Source organism: Callospermophilus lateralis, chromosome 13 (genome assembly GCF_048772815.1).
Source record: "Callospermophilus lateralis isolate mCalLat2 chromosome 13, mCalLat2.hap1, whole genome shotgun sequence".
Classification (NCBI taxonomy): domain Eukaryota; kingdom Metazoa; phylum Chordata; class Mammalia; order Rodentia; family Sciuridae; genus Callospermophilus; species Callospermophilus lateralis.
Window position 1 is genome coordinate 11,858,067 of NC_135317.1, and position 18,450 is coordinate 11,876,516.

General features: G+C 50.6%; 1 non-coding gene across 1 annotated transcript; it reads right to left on the reverse strand.

Moving 5' to 3' along the window:
* Nucleotides 1-210: 210 nt before the first annotated feature.
* Nucleotides 211-332, reverse strand: LOC143637847 (small nucleolar RNA SNORA18). Its single transcript, XR_013154502.1, has one exon. It is a non-coding gene; the product is annotated as a small nucleolar RNA SNORA18 (small nucleolar RNA).
* Nucleotides 333-18,450: the final 18,118 nt, after the last annotated feature.

The window sequence follows — 18,450 nt, forward strand, 5'->3', positions numbered from 1 at the left end:
AATAGGAGAAAAACAAACAGCCAGAAGCAATGTGCACAAAGCCTTATACTTTGGAGTATAGATGGATCTGCCTGGTTCTCAAGGGCTGACACCTTCTCTAAACACCAGTGAGTTCAAGTCATATCTGTTCCTATCATCACACCCAGTCGTGCAGATGTGGGATATGCCAATACCCAGAGAAGAAGAAAAATTAGGTCTTTCATATTTTTTAATTGTCTTGTAGTTCCTTCCCATAGGCCTAACAAACAGTCCTATGAGTAAAACAAAACCACAGAATTGCCCTACGAGGCATTTCCAACAGTGACTGGCTCCAGGAGAAGACAGATCTCAACTCGATGTTTATTTTTTAAAGTGCCAATTATAGATGGAACAAAAAGAAAGCAGAGATGGCCTGTGGTCCACCATCCACAGCTGACCCTTCTTCCCCCGGGAGTTCCAGAGAGCACCTTTGTCATCCCAGCGGCCCTCAGGCAGATGCAGGGCACGTTCAGATTTACAGGTAAGGCCAAGCATCCGCCTGAGGACACATGGTTTAATGGCCAGGGAGCCAGATGTCGGACCAGATACCCTGGCTGCAGAAGCTTCTAGGCCCTGGGAGCAGCAGTTCCCCAAAGTTTGAGTGGACTGACTGGGAGGTGAGTGCAGCAGGTGGGGCAAGGCTGGAGGAGGTGGGCACTGGGGGCTGCCCTGGAAGGGTACATCTGCCCTGTGGCCTCTTCCCCTCCTCTCTCTCTGCTTCCTGACCCCACATGGAGCTGAGCTCTCCTCTGCCAGCCCTTCCATGATGTGCTGCCTCATGTTGGGTTCAGAGCTACAGAGCTGGCCATATGTGGGCTAATGCCTCTGAAAAACTGCAAGCCCCAAATAAAGTCCTTTCCTCTAGGCTGTTCCTGTCAGTCACCCTAGGGGGAACCATGGAGGGCAGAGTCCAGGACGGGTGCATGATGGAGTGGCCCTGGGAGGTACAATCTGCAGGAATCATAGCTGAGTGGGAGGGCTGAGGAAAGGGGAGAGTAAGAACCTAGACTGGCAGCCGGACGAATGATGCTGCCCTCTGACCAAGCATGGACTGCTCAGGCACATCAGGAGCATGCTTTGAAATAAGGTCTTACTGATTCAAGTTCTGAGGACATTAGTAGAAAAGCATGCTGCTCAGACACCTGCAGGTCAGAGCTCAGAGGTGAGGTAGGAGCTAGAGACCTGGCAGTGGAGGTGAGCTTGGCTGGAAGAGCTAGGCCAGGTGAACGTGCAGCAAGAAGAGAAGGCTGGGGATGGGGCACCCAGGACATGAACCCTGCCACTCAGGCAGAATTCGTGTGGGTCACGGGCTTCCTTCACCAGAGACCCCCAATGGCACCTGCAGAGCCCAGTCACATGTCTCGTCCTCATGAGATTAGGGATTTCCTACTCCATAGAGTGCACCAAACAAGAAGTTGTCATTCATGATAGATAATCAAAATGCTGCTGCCTACACGACCCTAAGCCTTGTTCCTAGGGACTGTGGACCTAGATGGGTCCGACTCATCAAGGGAGGAAGACACGAACAGTCCTGACATGGGAGCCTGCTGCCCGGAGACAACTCCATTCAGACCCGCAGAAGGGCCTTCTCCATGCACATCCACCAGCAAAGTCTTCTGTGCTCAGGGACCTGTTTGTTGATCCTTTGTTCATCCCTGTGCATGTTAGCATATGAAGTCACACGAGGTCATTGAAGAAGGGTCAGATGAGAAAAAGCCTCCATAGCACAGCGGTCAGAGAGCCAGTCCCCCTAGAACAGACCAAGAGCCCTCCTCTGAAGTACACAGAAGTGGTCAGGTGGGTTCTCAGCACTGGACAATGCTTTCCAAATTAGAAAGGGCAGTAAAACTTTCCTCCAAAGTTAGAGACTGAATTGTAGCCACCCAAAATTCATGCTGACGTTCCAACACCGCCCCCACACACCGGCCCCATTCCTCAGAATGTGTCTGTATTTGGGCAGAAGGTATAAAAAGGTGATCAAGTAAAGTGAGGTCATCAGGGTGGGCCCTGATCCAATCTGACTGGTGTCCCTGAAAGAAGAGACTTGGACAGAAGATGCTACCTGCAAGTCAAGGCGAGGCCTTGGGGACAATGTCCTGTGACCCCAGCTCTCTGCTGGCAGCCTCCAGGTTGGGGGCCAATGCCCGTCTGTCGTGTGAGCCCCTGGCTCTGCACTGTTGCTGTGGCCCTCATGAACTAACACACTGAATAGTCCACACTTCACAACTCCGTGGCCGTGTCCCTGATGGCTGGATGTGGTGCTCAGTGTGATCACAACAAATGCCCTGCCTCAGCCAGGACAAAGCTGCTTTCAAGGGCAGGCAGGAGAGGGTAATTAGAAACCCCCAGTGTGAAGGCCACGTCTGGAAGCAGGGTGCTCACAGCACCTTGCCTTCTGCTCAGACTCTGGTGGAAGCACGGTACCCTGGCTCCTGAGTCCCAGCACCAGCAGTTGCTGGCTAAGGGCAAAGGCAGACACTCAAAGCAGAAAAGAGGCAGCCTGTGGACAGCTCCGCTGCTCATCGCTAGCCCGTCCACAGGCCTTCACTTGAAAAAACCAAAGCTATAATTTCTCTAATCAGTGCTTGCTGAGAGTACTGTCTGTCCTTCGCCTTGTGAGATCAGGAACAAGAGGCAAGGAGGCCCAAACTGCCCGCTCTTCTTGGCTTGGTCTGTTTCCTACAAAGTTGAATTTGGAAGGCGCATCCAGGTATCTTCTCTGGGTTGTTAACATATTCTCTCCTCTCTGAAGTGGTACCCCCTTTCTCCACAGAAAAGCCCTCTTCACCATGGCTGATGTTAGGACTGTCAGCTAAAGAGTCTCTGCAAAACAGTCCAATGTAGATAAACTTCCTATTTTTGTGTCACCTTGTTTACTTGGCCACTGGCCGAAAAGATACCAGCACTCAGGTGCTGGACACCCCCTTACTAGTTTTTCACAAACATATCCACTATAGTACTTTGTAGAAATGTGAAAACAAGGCCTCTGGCCTTGAGCTGGGCTTCACAGAGATGTCTACATTTTAAGATAAGTTACCAACTGGGCTCCATGGTAACAGCTGGCAGGGGGAGGAAAGAAAGGGGAGGAGAAGCTCTCCCCTTCTCAGGTGTTGTCCTTGAAGAATTAACTTGCCCAGAACAGTGAAAGAAAAAGCTGCTTTTATGAGAACTCCTGCAGACTGTGAACTTCTGAGCCCCTCCCCTTACACGCTGGGTATAAAACTCTGAAACTCCCTGAACTCTGAGTTCAGGGGATTGATTGATTACAGCAAAGGCTGTACCCTCTGAACCTGGCTGCAGCCAAATAAAACTGTTTCCTGCTGTCTTCGGTGCCTTGCCTCGTTTGTCCCTACAACATCTCTACAGTCTATAATTCTGGACTAGCTCCTATTTTCTTTCTCTGCTTCCTTCCTTCCCTCCCTCGCTCCTTCTCCTTCTGGTCTTCCCCAGCAGAGCGTATTAGTGTCCCTGTGTAGACACACACATGGGTCCTGCCAGGCCTCTGGCTACATCATTCATTACCTGATCCTGCCCACAGGCTCTGTCCAGAGGTGGGTCCTGTGAGCAGGCTAAGCATGGGCTGGAGGGATCCCAGCCCATTGCCCTTGCCTTGTCCAAGGTCCCAGAAGCAGGCATCGGTGGACTGTTAAGGAGCGCAGAGCAGGCCCTTGTCCAGTGTCCCCTTCCCACTGCCTGACCACTCTCCCCACCTCCTTCACCAGCTCACCTCCTGGGTGCCGTTCTCTCCTGACCTGGGCCAACCTTATCTGACTTCTGAGGCCAAGTCCTTCTTGTTTGGGCCCAGGTCAGTGGGCCTTTTCTGGTCCTCTGATCACCCTCAGGGTTCTCTGTTTCTCAGATAATCTGTCCTAAGACCAGGCCAAGGGCCGATTGTGGAGAAGCGGCCTCCAGTGACTGCTGCCCCAAGCTTCTTAAGAAATGGATGTGCAAAGGTGAAATTTGTCACAGAGGCAAACCCCACAGGACATGGGGAGGGGCCCTGGAAGGGAAGGGTGTAGCCAGCCATGTGCCTGAGTACAAAGACAGAAGCTGGGCCTGGCTGTCAGTCCTCCTGGAGAGTCTGGGTGTGCCCTGGAGGATGAAGTGGGCAGGAACCAGCTGAAAAGTAGCTCTTGATATCACTGAAATCTCACTCCATTCCGCACAGAGGCAAGCTCAGTCCTCTGTACCCCACAGGCCTGGATGCACTCAGTGGGTGCTCTGAGCTCCGAGAAGTCTGCTGGGTCAAAGCACAGAACCAGAGACCAGGCCCAAGGAGATGCCACTCCTGTCCATCAGGCACTATAGGGAAGCTGAGCCTGTATCAGCTGCACACACCCAGGGCTGGAGAGCCACTGCAGGATTGGGAGGGAGACAGCCAGAATGTCTAACAGGCACATGCCCACCCAGGGAGAAACTGGGCCAGACACCATCCCCCTAGCTGGCCTGGCACAGCGGGGTGGCCTGGCTAAGCTTCTACCACCCCTAATGTTCCATGTGTCTATGAGACAGGATGTCCCAAGCTCAGAAGGTCCTCCTCAGGTAGCCAGGCTGACACCAGGTGGACCCATGTTGTTGCCAGGCTGACACGATGATTTCAAACTCCGCCTCGGTCAGCCTCACTGTCCTCCTTCCTTTGCCCAATGCCTGCGGGTGAGACGCTGGGTTTTGAGTTGTCTCCCACTTCTGTTTTTTGGCCAGGGATAAAAGTCTCCCTCACTGATAAACAGGTGCTCAGTCTTGTTATTGGTTCCATAATTCCCAGAGGGAAAAAGGACCCAGGCTTTGGGCTCAAAATTTGATAACACTGGGACACCACAGCAGCAGCATCCTGACCGCTGTGGTAGCCCCAGTGGGTGCCTCTTCTACCTAACCCTGGACCTGGGCCACCTGCTGAGCTGGACCAGAGGGAGTCCTGGCTGTGGGCAGCTGTCTTGGGGCCTCAGAGCTGGGTGAACTTGGAGGGCCAGATAAGTCCTGAACCCAGAAAGACCTCGCCTTACAAACCACTAGCAGAGCTGAGGTAGCTCTCACTTGCACCCTGGTGTCAGCACCCCGTGGCTTAGAGTTTGGAAAGGGGGAACCTGGCTTCCGGGTAAGACTATATTTCAGGGCTGGGGATGTGGCTCAAGCGGTAGCGCGCTAGCCTGGCATGCGTGCGGCCCGGGTTCAATCCTCAGAACCACATACAAATAAAGACGTTGTGTCCGCCAAAAACTAAAGAATAAATATTAAAGAAAAATTCTTAAAAAAAAAAAGACTATATTTCAATAAAGGCTTATTAGTGAAGGTTCTGTGGTTAAAAGTTGTAGAAATCAGGCAAAGAAGAGGGTTTATTGGAAGTATATAGGTCTGGGTGTTTTCTTGCCTTTTTTCTTTTCTTTCTTTTTTGGGGGGTGGTATTGGGGATCAAACAGAGAGCCTCGTGAGTGCTAGGCAAGCACTGAACCATGGGCTACCTCCCCAGCCTGCTCTGGGTGTTCTCTAGCACCAATGGCCAGGTTTCCTTTTGTTTTCTTTTGGCACTGGGGATGGAACCCTGGGCACTTGACCAGTTAGCCACTTCTCCAACCCTTTTCATTTTCTATTTTGAGAAAGGATCTTGCTAAGTTGCTTAGGGCCTCACTAAATTACTGAGGCTGGCCTTGAACTTGCAATTCTCATGCCTCAGCCTCCTGGGTCTCTGGGATTATAGGTGTGCACCCAGCTCAACCACCAGTTTTCTGCTTCTCCAAGAGTCCTTCAATTCTAACACTACCCGGAGTCAGTGCAGACCCAGCAGAGCATCAGGACTCACCCCATCCTCCACCTCAGGAGCCAGATGCAGGTCCCAGCCTCTGGTACTTCTGACTGAAGATCTCCTCGCTGACTGGGAAACCCAGAACAGCTCAGAAAGCACTTCCTATGATGGGTTCCTTTTAAAGGGTGCACTCAGGAACAGCTGGATGGAAAGCTGCTGGAGACCAGGCCCCTGCGTACAGGCTCCATGCCCCATCAGGCAGGCCTATGGGATGTGCTCACCAACAACAGCTAGTCTCATTCAGGTTCTGATTCTCCTAGCTCCAGCTCCCTGGCCTTCCTGGAGGTCCAAGAGGAAGCCAAAGTCTCACCCTTCTAATCGCTGGGCCTTTGGGTGATCGAATTCATCATGAAACAATCTAGGGCCCCACACTAAATTACAGTGTTAGCTCAACCTCAGATAGGATTAATCAGAAGGGATTTGTTATTAACACCAGAGACACACCTATTAGGAATTCCAGGGGTTTTAGGAGCTCCGCACCAGGACCTGAGAACAAAGACCACATCTGGTTCCTGCTCTGGTGCCATGGGTTCCCCTGGACCTAGAGGGAGGCTGAGGAAGCAGGTGTGGGCAAGGGTTCCAGAGGTCTTTGTAGCAAGGGGGCTAGCCTCTAGTCCCCCGGCTGCTGGCTGGCCTCGGTCACAGCGACCTGTGACCGAGCCTGTCGCAGTGTGGGCATCCCCCAGGACCGGGCCCAGAGGCTCGGGCGGAGCAAACCTATACCCCTGCAGGAAGGGGCCTCAGCGCTGTTCTCCCCACGCACGCGTTGCCGGGTATTACCCCAAAATGGGTAACTGGGGGGTGCCGGCCTCGCATTCTTCCTTCCTCTCGGATTTTCTGTATTCCTGGAGGACTGCTGCGTCCGGGCACTACGTGGAAGTCCACGATTTCCCCGCGCGGCAGGGCAGGTGTCCAGCGCAGAGCCGCCCTGAGCGACGGAGCCCCGCCCTCCGGCCAGTGCGTGCTCGGAACCACCGCACTGGGACGCCAGTCGCCCTCGCCGGGTGCTGGCCCTCAGCTGCTTGTGTGCCCGAAGGGGAAGTACTGATCCCTGGGGCCTAGGCGCGGGGGTCTGAAGTCGCGCGGTTGGAGCACAGAGCAGGTGCTCGCTGGCGCCCCCTGCGGACCCGGAACCGGCCTTCACTGGGGAAGATGAAGGACTTCTATAAGGCCGGGTGATCGCAGGAAGGCGAGACGCTGGCGGCGGCCGCGGGACCTGCGGTTCCGTGCAGCTGCAGGCGCGGGGGAGGGGCGTGGAGGCGAGCTGGCCCGGCCCTCGGCGAGCTCCGCAAGCTGGCTCTGGAAGATGTCTGTTCGCTCTTTGGCTTTTCACCATTTCTTGCCATCTGAAAAATGGGACTGGCAAAGCTTGATTTGCGGTTCTGAAAATTACCCCAGAAGATGCAGCACAGCCCTCTGTAGCTGTCCAGTTGGTGTCAGGCGTCCCTGTTGGACTGGGAGGTCCAGGAATGATTTAGAGACACGCAGTATCGGTTGCTCCGCAATCCCACGTCTGGCTACCAGAACCAAAGAACCAAAGAACCAAAAGAACCAAAGAGGGAGACCACTGTGTCTCTTGGAGTGTTTCTCAGAAAGAAGGACACCAAATTTAGATCCAGCGCGTAGATCACAGCGAGTGTTTCTAAAGGGCTGGAAACAAGAGCCCAGTTATATGGTCACTTTTAAAACAAAGGCAGTAAAATGTGCTCCCTCACAAGTTTCTGGGAGCTCTGGAATGAGGGGTGCTGCTCTGCTCCGGAGAAGCTGGGCGGTCCCATACTGATCCTCCGGGCTTAGCTCCCTCTGCTGCCCACGGGGAGGCACCAAAGCAACACGTGACTTCCTTTCTTCTTTCTGAAGCCATCCGCGCCTCCACTGAGGTGCAGCTCTGTGGCAGAGAGCTTGCCTAGCCTGGGAGGCACTGGGTTCTACCCTCAGCATCACAAGGGGTAAACAAGCACAAAAAGTCCCTCCTATCTGTGTCATCCGACTCCCAGGCCTAGAAGGAAAGGCGGTTCAGGATGGTAGTATTTATTAGCAAGACACCTTCACTGTGCGGTGAATCTCACCTCCAGCCTCCAAAGACATCTTAAAGGTGCACACGGAGGGCTGGGGTTGTAGCTCAGTGGTAGAGCGCTTGCCCGGCACGTGTAATGCCCTGGGTTCAATCCTCAGCACCACATAAAAATAAAGACATTGTGACAATCTACAACTAAAAATTATTTTAAAAGAAAAAATGGTGCACTGGAATGCCCTTAATTTTTTAAAGGGAAGAGTCCACCCCCTCCTTCCCGGCTTGCTGGTCGTGGCAGGCTCCGGTGGCCCCTGCAGATGGAGCTGCTGGGCATGTTCCCTAGGCGTCTCCCTCCAAGGGTCTGGTTTCTGCCCACTGCTGCCCTCTACCCTGGGCTCCCATTCAGGCAGAAATTCCCATCAGACTCCCTGTGAGGAAGATGGGACTTCACTGGCAAGCACTGTGCCCGGATGAATTGGTCCAGCTGATTTGTGGCATTTTGATTGATGCTCAGTCGGATGCGACTTTTTTTTTTTTTTTTGAGAGAGAGAGAATTTTTTTAATATTTGTTTTTTAGTTTTCGGTGGACACAACATCTTTATTTTATTTTTATGTGGTGCTGAGGATCTAACCCAGCTCCCCACGCATGCCAGGCGAGCACACTACCGCTTGAACTATATCCCCAGCCCGGATGCGACTTTTTAAAACCCAGTTTCCTTTGGAAAGACAGCAGAAAATCACTGGCCCTGTGCGTGTGTGCGTGTGTGTACCCTGAGCAATCTGAATGACTCTTCAAATGTACGATTTGTTCCTACTTAATTTAATCCAGGGGTCTCTAAAGGTAAAGAGCAAAAACAAACTCCACATCTATGGGTCCTCTCCAAAAGAGGGACCCAGGTCATTCCACATTCAAAATGCACACAGCATCCTGTGACTGCACCTTGGACAGGGTATTTGCTCACAACAGCAGGCAGCAGAGCAGCCAAGCATCCCTGCTGCCCCAGGTCTCCCCTGGCCCAGAGTTCGTGGCTCTGCCCTCTCCCAGGCAAGCACTAGTGGCTGCTTTGCCAGGACGTTAGACAAGAAATACAGGCCTGCATTTGCCCTGTCTGTGCTGGTCAATAGGCGGTGATTCTGAGTCCCACTGCCTAAATGACAATCAGGTGACAGGAGTATGGAAGTGGTTTCTACCTAAGTCCAGCTGACAGCAAGTCAACCATCAAACACACATCTGCTTGGAATCAGGTCAGGTAGTGTGGTGTTTGCCTCAAAACTGTCCAGTCCATGAAGGCAACAAATTGTTCCGAGTGGCCTGAGCACTCCCGCCCACAAGCTCTGGCATCCCCTGGAACAGGGTGCAAGAGCATGGTAAGCACACCTTCCCGTTGACAGCACTGCTGGCCGAGCGGAGGATCCATTGCCCTATCTGTGTCTCTGTACTAGGTCTTCGATCTCACTGAGAACACCTCTCTTTACTGCAAGTTCCTACTCTGTGCAGGAGTCCAAAAGACATTCATGGTGGCTTCACAGTCCTGCCATGGGGATTTGGAAGAAGAGTCATCATTTGATAGGGACATCAGTAATAGTAGGATCCACCTGCTCCCTAGGAGAAGGTTCCTATATGTTTCCTAAGAGACCTAGTAGACCCCAAGCCCAGAAGGGTGCACAGCTCATATCTGCAGAGCTGGGATTTAAGCTATGTGCCAGAACCAGTCCTGGCAACCCCGTTGTCTGAACTCAAGAGGTTCTAACACAAGGTGAGGGCTGATGCACCAACGGTGGCTGGGGAGGTAGGGAGGAGAGTGTCAGCACTTCCTGTGTCCCAGGCAGGAGGGGGTTAAAAATATTGCAGCCACTAGAGAAATGTTACTAATGTCCTAATTCTAGAGACTCTTGCTCTTTAGCCTCCTGGAAATGCCTCCTGGAAAGAGAAGGAAATTTTCACCCCTTTGGGTGATTAGAAATGTCCCCCAGTAGCCATCTATTTCTTCTGTCCCAATTCTGTGTCACAGCAGAGCTCTCTGAGCTGGAGCCGTCTCCTGTCTGTGGTCTTCCATGCAGCATCCTGGGAGATGACAGCTGGCCTCCCTCTGCCAATGTCACTTTCTGAGGAATTCACTGGCTTATTGATCCGTGCTGTTCAAATTTGGCCAGTGACCCTGTGCCCTAAAGGTTTGTCAGCTCTGAGAGCAAGGGTGATGTTGGCTGCTCCTTGTCTAATGATGGGTGAAATACAGTAAATCAAAATGAACTAATATGCCTAACATCCCAAACATCCTAACACGCTTGCCAGCCTTAAACTTGCCCAGAACACGTGCACCAGCCTACAGAGGGAAAAAGTCATCTAACATAAGCCTTTCTTTAAGATAAAGTATTGTTAGCTCACATTATTTATTGAAAAATACAATGGTTCTATGGTGCTATGGTTTAAATGTGTGGTATCCCCAAAAGCTCATGTTTCAGACAATGCAAGAATGTTCACAGGTGCAATGATTCATTTTGAGAGGTGTAACCTGATTAGTGGATTATCCACTAGTAAAGATTAACTGGGTGGAGACCATAGGCAGGTAAGATGTGGCTGGAGAAAGCAGCCACTGGGGTTGTGACTTTGGGGTTTATATTTTGTCCTTGGTGAGTGGGGCTCTCTGCTGCCTGGGTGCCATGCTCTGATTACTCTCTCTGCTTTGCCCTTCCACCATGAAGCTCCACCTCACTTCAGGCCCAGAGCCATGGAGCCAGCTGATCATGGACTAAATCCCTGAAATCATGAGCCAAAATTAACTTCTTCTCCTCTGAGTTGTTCTTTTCAGGTCTTTTGGTCACAACGACAAAAAGATGACTCAAACAAATTGGTACCTGGAGTGGGTCATTGCTGTGACTAATCTGACCATGTGGTTCAGAAGTTTTGGAGCTGTGGGAACAATTTTGAAAAGTTTGGAAATGTAGGCCAGAAAATCTTTGGTATATTGTAAGTGGAGTTTAATGGACAATTCTGGTGGGGGCTCGGAAGACCAGAATGCCAATGAGACTGCAGACAGTAAAGACTGGGCTTGTGAGTTTATAGAAGGGAAGGAGGAGATTGGGCGAGAGGCCATTCAGGTTACATTCTGGCAAAGAAGTCATTTACATTTTGCCCATGTCCTAAGACTTTATGTGAAGCTACATTTAAAAGCAATGTACTAATTCATCTGATGGGGGAATTTCAAGGCAGCCCAGCATTTGGGCAGTGGCATGGATATTGCTAGTGACTTTTAGTCGTTTTTACTGTGATAATCAGGACAGAAAGCAAAGCATACATATTTTAAGAAGCTTGCAGTTTGGCCATAAAAGTGCAAGCAAAACTGGAGCTAAGGAAGTTGAGGCTGTTAAAAATATTGCAGCCACTAGAGAAATGTTACATGTTTTGTGCAGGGATGATAGGGAAGGTGGCTTGAGGGCATTTCGGGAGTTAGCAAGACCACACTCGTCTTAGGCCCAAGGCTGCAAAAGTTAAAATTCTTTTGAGAAGAGACCATGAGGGCACCCTGCTTGCACAGGGTGGCTAGGAAGTTTTTTCACAATGCTCAGCTGCCAAAGCACTCAGAAGATGATGCAACCATGGTTCCTGGAGGCTTGGCTGCTGCTCGGTCAAGATGGTGGCAAACCTTGGCATCAACCATGTGGTCCTGGTTCTGCAGGAATGCATGATGCTGGAGTTAGGGGATCATGGAGAATCTACCAAGATTACAAAGGAAGGTCTGGGAGGCCAGGCAAAGTGCAGGAGGGTCATCATCCCTGTGGATGCCTCTGAAAGGGTGATGCATGAAGACACGAGAAGGAAGCAGAGCAGCAGTGGAAATCCCCCAAGACTAAGAGATGCCAGTAACATGGAGTGTCTTCCAGGAAAGCCACAGGAATAGAGCAGATACAGCCAAGAGAGAGACCTTGCAATCAGCAGGGCCATAAGGCTGAGTCACAAAAATGACATGACCCCGTGGGCCTCAGATGCTGGTCGTGGAGCAATAGGATTTGTCTGCCTAGCTGACCGTGGACTGAATCCCTGAAACCATGAGACAAATTAAACTATTCTTCCTTTAAATTGTTATTGCCAGGTCTTTGGATCACCAAAAGCTGACTGAAACACACGACTATGCTTTTGCACCATACTAATGTTGAACCATCATAAGTTAGGGATCTTCTGCACAATTCTGGACTTTAAAATCTGGACCTCAGACTCTAGATGCTGAGACATAAAAGGCATTGCTGGGAAGTGTAAGGCAGAGTGCACAGAGGTCCTGAGACCTGAGTTCTCTGCAGCGTAACAAATGTCCGCTGGGTTATTTGTGTGTGCAGACACAAGCTGCAAGTGGCACTTGGCACTCTGTGTGGCTCTGGAGATTCCAGGTCATGGTGGGTGCAGTGGCCTGGGTACTGGTGCCATCTCTGCCTGAACCAGTGAGCCTCCCTGGGGTCCCAAAGCCAGACTCTGAGCCAGACTTTGGGACAAGTGGCTTATTTGAGAGATGACCCCAGGATACACTGAGGTTGTTGGGGCATGAGGCTGGGGAGGGGGAAATCTGTGAGGGCAAGCTGGACCCCCCAGGGCATGGGACTTAATCCCCCAGGATCTCTCAGAGGAGACTGCAGAAGCACCTCAGAGTGGTCCATCTGTGGGGTGGGGAGTCACCCCCCCAATGTCACCTGCTTTGGCCCAAGTTTGCACCTGGGCACACTGTGTCCGTAGCGTCCTCCTGGCTGCCTTGCTTGCAGGCAGAGCAAGGCAGGGAGAAAGCCATGGGGAGAGAAGGAGAGAGAAGCCTCAGGTAGAAACCGACAACTATGGGAAATCGTCCACTGAAGCCACCAGATAGTGCAGAGGTGGCTGGAGGGATCAGAAGCATCTGCTGTGAGTCCCAGGTGTTTGTAAAACAGGGGAGTTGAGCCAGAGTATGTGCTGGGCTCCCACCGTGCTCCATGCCTACAGAGCCTTCTACCCCAGACCTGTTCCACTGGCCACCTGACCTGGGCAGGGACATGCCACCTGACAGCACCTTGTATGTTGAACACCTGCTGTGACCACAGAGAGCTTTTGTGGTGGGCACATTGTGCAATGTCCACAAAAAATAAATTGGTTATTGAGAGGCCTGGAAGGACCGTCCAGGGAAGAGGCCGTCCTTCCCTCTGAATACTTGGTTTGGCGACCTTGCTTTTCTCGTTTCAATGTAGATGGAAAACACACCATCTCATCAATAACAAGGACCTTGCATTTGTAGACAGGCGTCACCTGCACATCCATCATTGCATTTAATCTCCCCGTGGTCCTGTAAGACAGGCAAGAACATTTCCCCCATCTTAAAGTAAGTGGTTATTTTGGAATATTCCTTGTCAGCCACTTCTGCAGCAGCATCTTCAGCTTCTCCAGCCTGCTGTGTGACAGGCCTCACCCATCACTGCAAAATCTCACCCCAAATGTGAAACAATAAGCATTAAAGGTGTTTTCTGAAAAGTTTTTAAAAAGAGTTAGTTACCTTGGGGCTGGGGCTGGGGCTCCATGGTAGAGCACTCGCCTAGCGTGTGTGAGGCACTGGGTTCGATTCTCAGCACCACATATAAATAAATAAAAAAAATAAAGGTGCATTGACATCTAAAAACAATATTAAAAAAAAAAAAAAAAGCGTTACCTCACTGTGTTCTGGCTCTGGGATCCAGGAGCAGCTTAAATGGGCTCCTGGCTCTGGCGCTGGCAGGAGGTTGCAGACAGAATGTTGTTAGAGTGTATTCATCTGAAGGCTTGGCTGGGGCTGGGGGACCCACTTCCAAAACGACTCGCTCACAAGGCTGAGTTGGCAGGGGGCCTGTTCCTCCTACAGTAGACCCCACCCGCAGGCTGCTCCAGGATCTGTCCCCACCACCTGGTAGCTGACTTCTTCTAGAGCAGGAGAGCCCAGGAGGGAACAGACACCACTGTGTGTTTTCTGAGTTAACTCTGAAGCCATACTCTGCTGCCCACCACATCCCACTGGTCACAAAGCAACACAAGGGCGTAAGCCCAAGGAAAAGCCAATGTCACTAACCCTGTGACAGCAATTCCAACGTTACAAAAAATCTCATAATGAAAAACAAGCACCTAACATATGCTGTTGAATTCCTGACCCTAGCTTTCTAATTTACCTTCATCAAAATAAGATGTTTGCAATAATAATTCCTGGTTTTCAGTGTTGTTTATTGTTGGTTGACTTTCTTTCCCCCACAGAAGAGGTGGGATTGGACCCTCTATGTTGTTCCCCTAGCCCCACGCTTCAACATGCATTCCTCCATCTTCCTAGTATAGATTTTTTTAAAATATTTTTTTAGTTGTAGATAGATACAGTACCTTTATTTTATTTATTTATCTTTATGTGGTGCTGAGGATTGAGCCCATTTCCTCACATGTGCCAGGCAAGCACTCTACCACTGAACTACAGCCACAGCCCAAGTTTGATATTTTTAAAGATAATTATAGAATTGATTATTATATCCATGTATTATATCCAGTGAAGCTATACTGTGTACCATGATATATTTACTTTTGTTTATTTTTCCTGGAGTTAATAGTTGCCTTTTATTTTGTTTAGTTTTTTATGTACCTCTAATTTTCAAGCTCTTTGACAGGGCTTTTAAAAAATTTTTCAAATATGTTTAAGTAGGATGACAGCCCACCTCCACTCCTTCCCCAAAACCCTCTTTTTGGAGCCCCCTGCCTTCTGGCACTGATTTGGCCTGGTTCTCTCTATGCCTGCTGCACACGGCTGCCCTGGGATTCTTTATACTGGGAAATCCTGGCTTTCCTTTCACTTCCCCATTTTCTGAATACCCCCATCCTCCTTAATACTAACTTGATATGGTAAGGAACGTCATCCAGTAGCATATGGAAGTTTTTCATGCCTTAACAGTATTTGGAACTGCCTTTGACATGGCTCCTGGCTGCCAGGCTGCACAGCCTACCCCCTGTCCCTGCCCAGAAGCAGCAGTGGGGCTGTGAAGCCCGGAGTTCAACCCAAGTAGATTGGAGCACAGGCAGCAAGCACGACCTGTGGCTGTGTGCCTGCATGCAAGTGTGGAGTCCTGAGGGCTGCAAAGCAAGGCACTGGCCTGTCACCCTTGGGCTGTCAGGTCTGGGCACAGTAGGGATACTTACTGCAGAAGCCTACTCCATGCACCAGTGCAGCACAGAATCTGCAAGAACAGAGCATCCCATGACCTCCACCTCCCACTTCCTGACCTGTGGGGAGAAAGTGGAAGTGGGCAGAGCAAGCCAGAACTCCAGTCGACCTTAGTAGGTCTCCAAATCCTGGTTAGCGTACGTGTGGGCCAACAGCAGTGACCCAAGTGTTATAGATGAGCACACGCCAGCTGATAAAACGTTCTGTTCCCCCTTGCATTCCAGGAGGTCTATCTCCCTTCTTCAGTGAATGTCATCATGGTCTGTGGGTTTCATTTTTTTAATTCAGGAGACAAAACCCAGAGGGAGGAAGTTGAGGGTGAGCCACTGCAGCACCGAAGGGCAGAGGCTCTGGGCTGCGGCCTGCTCTGCTGCTGCAGGGTCTGCAGTCTCAAAGTCCCTGCCCACCAGAGAAACAGGAAACCCAGTGCATCTCAAAGCCCTGGTTTCATCTTCATCCTTTTCCATGTTCCTAAATCATAGTGTGTGGAGATGACGTCCCCAGCATTCCTAGGCTCCATTCAATGGTCACCGCCTCCTAGGCTTACTTTGGGGGAGCTCAGTCAGTGCCTCTGTCTTTCATGTCACAGCCATTTAAGATGGCTCATAATTCTTGTACATTCACTGTGTGTGTGTGTGTGTGTGTGTGTGTGTGTGTGTGGTGCTGGGCATTGAACCCAGGGCTTTGTGTGCGAGGCAAGCGCTCTACCAACTGAGCTGTGTCCCCAGCCCCATGTATTCACATTTAAAAGCAAGACTTCACCACTTGTCTGGAAGCTGTATGATGAGAATTCAAGAGCCTCTGCCCTTCGTGTAGGGTGATGAGGCTAGAAATGCCTTGTTGGAGGACTCTGAAGGCAATTTGCTTAGTTCTTTTGTTAGACCAGGACCCCAAAACAGACCACGATTCCAATTAAAATAATAAGCAAGCTTATTATTTTGACCGGGTGGGCTGCCTCTCCCAACAAAAACCACGGGAACAAGATGCACTACATCTTTCTTGCAGTCCAGCTTTATAGCCCAGAAAGTCACACAAGGGAGGGGGGGGTTACAGATAATAAAACTCTGATGAGCATAACACAAAGGCTAGTTTACATATTTGCTGGCCCTAACATCAGAATTTATGAAGGTCATTAGAGCCTCAGAGAGGGTCGTTATCTGGCCAGGGAAGGCCAAGATTTATGAGGCATCACTAAAGTTTCAGAGAGGGCTACCATCTGGTAAGAGAGAGCCAGGCATGGGTGAGTTCAAGGCACGAGCAGGCATTCTAAGCAAGTTCAGAATTTTCAGTAATTTATGGTAAAGCTGAAATTAGCTTTTCATGGCTTTGTGGTGAGATGGCTCCCAATGTTAAGAGGGAATCAGGCTGGGTCTATCACTTTCTCCTGGGCTCACTAATTTCCCCAGAGAGAACTCCTCCACCTCTGCTCAGAAGGTAGCATCTGAACCCAAAGGAGACCAGTGGGGTGGGGACCTAGCACCTAGCAGGTGCCCTTTGCTGAAGCCTGTGTTCAGGGCACCAGCAATCGACACTCAGGAGACCCAACCTCCAGGCTTCTGCCAGGGCCATTGTTCAGCTGTGTGACCCATGGAGCAGAGAGGACTCTAGGGTGAAGCTGCCTGTAGATGTCACCTCAGCCAAACCTCCGTTTTTGTCCTCACCATCTGCCCATGTTTGGAAAGACCCAAAAGCTGCAAACCCCTGTGCCCTTGGGGTCGCAGGAGAGTAGGTTTGCTGCTTCCTGGCTTCTGTGTCCACACCCACTTCCTGCTCCTGTGGCCTTCGTTCTGCTTTGATGGCCACGTCAAGGGCTCTCTCTGTCCATCTGCTTTCCGGCTTGCCAGATGGCGTCTGGACTTCTCATCTGCTGTCTCTCCTCCGTGCTGCAGAGCTGCACACAGCAATTCTGTTCTGCAGTCTGAGGAGGGCCTGGCTGTGTTTCTGAGCCTCCTGTGGTGGCTCGTAACATGGAAGCCCATGTCTGAGAGATGAGCATTGGGGAGACAGCAAGGAGGGAGCTGGGCTCATGAACCCATGTCTCATGCCAGGACCAAGGGCTCAGCCCTGGGGAGGCGGGTAAGGGCCAGCTCCGGCCAGCCAGGAGCAGGAGGCCTCTTGTCTCTTCTGGAACTCAGAGGCTGCCTCTCTCAGGTCCTTCCTGGTGTTCCTTTGACAGTCACAGTGGCTGACAAGGCATGGTCAGTTTTAAGTGGGGCAGGAGACGAGGCACGTCCAGGTCAAGTGAATCCTATGTCACAGTTGTAGACAAGACATTTCCCAAGTGCCCAACAGGTCCACAGGCAGAGCTAAGTAGAATCTGACCAAAGGTCCAGCAATGGAGGATTTGGGCACAGCAGTGAAAACAGATGAAGCTTTTCACCCTGTTCCAGTCACCATGGGGCACCTGCAGACCAGTGTTCTCAGTAAGAGTGACCTCAGTTCCCAGGAGACTATTCTAGGCATCAGAACCCAGCTGTTGGGCTATCGACAGCAAAGCCAGCGGGCACCAATGTACAGCCCAGTCGCGTGACCTCCCACATCAGTGTCTTTCTGTCACTCTAAAGCAAACAAACAATGGAGTTTAATTTGTTTTTTCCTGGGTAACAGTTGGGAGTAAAGACAGGTATGTTTAACTGGTCATAGTTAAACAAGTTGTCACGTTCGTAGGACACCTTTTATTTTATTCTCTGTGACTTACCTATTCCTGTCCTTTTTCCACTGATAAAATTATTCATCTTTCTTCACTAATGACTTTTTTTGGGGGGACGGTGTGTGCCAGGGATTGAACTGGTGATTGAGCCACATTCCCAGCCGTATTTCATATTTTATTTAGAGACAGGGTCTCACTGAGTTGCTCAACGCCTCGAGTTTGCTGAGGCTGGCTTTGAACTTGAGATTCTCCTGCCTCAGCCTCCCAAATTGCTGGGATTACAGGAATGCTACAGCACACGGCTCTTCACTAAAATTTAAGAGCTTTTTACGTACAAAGAAACATGAGTATTTAAAATATGTTGCATTTTCATTTTGATAATGATTGTTTTTGAAAGCAGGTTCTGGATGATCTGGTAGATAAGCTATGAGTAAGGGGGGGGGGAATTCTCAGCACCTGATTTGCATTTGTGAAGTCGAGGCGGCGTTGTGGCAGACGTACAGATGAAGAGTCTGAAGCAGCTTAACACAGTGCGGAGGAGCTGAGCAGCCACAGCTTGTGACAGCAGGAGCAGAGTTTTAGGTCACATGGAGCGTCCTGTGTGTATGTCTGTGTGTATGCTGTACCCAGGAGAGTGCTCGGCTCCCGACTCTGAGTCAGATGAGGTCTTGTCTGAGTTTCAGTAAAGTCCAAATGCTGATCTCGTTCTCCAGTGAACAATACAGCTTCACAGAATCCTCAACTGAATCATTAGTGAGATTTTAATTAAGTGTAAATCATAATTTTC